Here is a 2988-nt window from a genome sequence, read left to right on the forward strand (position 1 = left end):
GTGCTGAGTTTCTGTAAGAAGTCTGTAGTGTCGCGACAGAAGCTGGGGGTTCCCTGTACGATGGGTTTCAGGATGCCCTCGACGTATCCAGAGAGGTTCTCACACAGGGTTCCATTGCCTGATACGATAGGACGTCCGGGTGTGTTGGCTTTGTGTATCTTTGGGAGGCAGTAGAAGTCTCCCACGCGGGGAGTACGTGGGATGAGAGCACGTAGGATGCTTTGAAGGTCTTAATCGAAGGTCTTGATCAGTCTGTTGAGTTGGCGGGTGTGTTCTTTGGTCGGATCTGCGGGTAACTGTCAGTAGTGTTCCTGGTTGTCCAGTTGTCGGTATGCTTCTTTGCAATAGTCCGTTCTGTTCTGTATGATGATGGCTCCTCCTTTGTCTGCTGGTTTGATGATGATGTTGCGGTTGGTCTTGAGAGCGTGGATGGCGTTGCGTTGTGCTCAGGTGACATTCTGGACTGTCTTGTGAGTGCGGCTGATGAATCTGGCGTTGATTCATCTCCTGACAGCTTGAGCATACATGTCAAGCTTAGGGCAGCGACCCTCCGGAGGGGTCCAATTTGACTCTTTCTTCTTCGGTTGCTGCACTGCGGATCCCTCTGTCTGCTGTTCCGGATCATTGGTTGTCTCATTGGGTTTGCTGCTGACATCTTGGGATTTGTGGAAGAATTCCCGGAGCCTCATTCTCCTGATGAATTCCTCTGTGTCTGCCGCGAGACCGATGGGGTCCATTTTGGTGGTGGGGCCAAAATTGAGCCCTCGGTTGAGAACTTGAATTTCATCTGGTTGAAGGGTGTGGTCGCACAAGTTGACGATGGACTTCCCTGTGGTTGCAACCGTGGTACCGGGGGAGGCTTGGTTGCTGCTGGTGGTGATGCTGAGTTTCTCAAGCTTCCTGTTCTTGGTGTGCCTGTAGGCAGTGTAGCTCCGTTGCCTCGTCTGCTTGGCGATGTCTCATAGCTGGTCTGCTGTGTCCTGAGCACAGGCTGAGAACATGGACTCTATCTCGGTTTCGAGGTTGCGGCGTCTGCTGTAGAGCTGGTGTACGAGATGGTTGAGGAGTGTGCGAGAGGTACGAGGGCAGAGTCTCTCAGCGTAGTCTGTGTTGTAGGTCGACTTGAGTGTGTTCGTGATTTGTAGTCCTTTTGGGATCTTGTCTGCTTTCTTGCATCTCTGTAGAAACTTGATGTCTGTGTCGATATGCGCGATCGTCTTGGAGAGCCTCTCCACTTTGAGCCGGCAGTTTGTGGTGTCGATTGTAGCCATGGTGTGGAGATACCGGTGTTGGACTGGGGTGGACAAATGTAAGAAGTCACACAACACCAGGTTATCGTCCAACAGTTTTATTTGAAATCACAAGCTTTCGGAGCACTGTTCCTTCGTCAGGTGAAGTGGAGAGAGGCATAAAGACACAACTTATATAGTCAGAGAATAATGCCAGGTGATTACAGGTAATCTTTCTAACTGCCATTTATCACACCTTGGCAGAGAGATAATCACAGCAATCAAAGGTGTGAATGGTGTCCAAACAGGTCAGTCAGGAAAACATTACATCAAAGAACAATGAGGTGGGGTCACAAGGGGTCAAATGTTGCAGATGCTGGGGTCTGTATGAAAAACAAAAAACAGACAAAAAAAACATTTTTTTTGCTGGAAATCACAGCAGGTCCGGCTGCATCTGTGTAGAGAGAACAAGCCAATGACGACTCGAGTCTGGATGACCCTACGTCAGGTGGGGTTACATGTAGCATGACATGAACCCAAGATCCCGGTTGAGGCCGTCCTCATGAGTGCGGAACTTGGCTATCAGTTTCTGCTCTACGATTTTGCGTTGTCGTGTGTCTCGAAGGCCGACTTGGAGAATGCATACCCGAAGATCGGAGGCTGAATGTCCGGGAATTCTTCCACAAATCCCAAGATGGGGCAGCACGGTGGCATAGTGGTTAGCACTGTTGCCTCACAGCGCCAGGGACCCGGGTTCGAATCCGGCCTCGGGTGACTGTCTGTGTGGAGTTTGCACATTCTCCCCGTGTTTGCGTGGGTTTTCTCCGGGTGCTCCGGTTTCCTCCCACAGTCGAAAGATGTGCGGGTTAGGTTGTTTGGCTATGATAAATTGACCCTTAGTGTTAGGGGGATTAAATACGTGGGGTTACGGGGATCGGGTGGGATATGTGTCGGTGCAGGCTCGATGGGCCGAAATGGCCTCTATCTGCACTGTGGGGTTTCTGTGATATCTGTGATTCTGTGATGTCAGCAGTGAACCCAATGAGACAACCAATGATCTGGAACAGGAGACAGAGGGATCCGCAGTGCAGCAACCGAAGAATAAAGAGTCAAATTGGACCCCTCCGGAGGGTCGCTGCCCTAAGCTTGACATGTATGCTCAAGCTGTCAGGAGATGAATCAACGCCAGATTCATCAGCCGCACTCACAAGACAGTCCAGAATGTCACCCGAGCACAACACAACGCCATCCACGCTCTCAAGACCAACCGCAACATCGTCATCAAACCAGTAGACAAAGGAGGAGCCATCGTCATACAGAACAGAACGGACTATTGCAAAGAAGCATACCGACAACTGGACAACCAGGAACACTACAGACAGTTACCCGCAGATCCAACCAAAGAACACACCCGCCAACTCAACAGACTGATCAAGACCTTCGATCCAGACCTTCAAAGCATCCTACGCACTCTCACCCCACGTACTCCCCACGTGGGAGACTTCTACTGCCTCCCAAAGATACACAAAGCCAACACACCCGGACGTCCTATCGTATCAGGCAATGGAACCCTGTGTGAGAACCTCTCTGGATACATCGAGGGCATCCTGAAACCCATCGTACAGGGAACCCCCAGCTTCTGTCGCGACACTACAGACTTCTTACAGAAACTCAGCACCCACAGGCCAGTTGAACCAGGAACACTCCTCGCCACAATGGATGTCTCGGCACTCTACACCAGTATCCCCCACGATGATGG

The 2988-nt window shown here is 51.1% G+C and overlaps 1 pseudogene; it reads right to left on the bottom strand.

Moving 5' to 3' along the window:
* Positions 1–247: 247 nt before the first annotated feature.
* Positions 248–1271, bottom strand: LOC147101501 (uncharacterized; annotated as a pseudogene).
* Positions 1272–2988: the final 1717 nt, after the last annotated feature.

This window comes from Somniosus microcephalus, chromosome 24, assembly GCF_052327205.1.
Source record: "Somniosus microcephalus isolate GS21.2 chromosome 24, FLI_Smic_1.0, whole genome shotgun sequence".
Taxonomy (NCBI): Eukaryota; Metazoa; Chordata; class Chondrichthyes; order Squaliformes; family Somniosidae; genus Somniosus; species Somniosus microcephalus.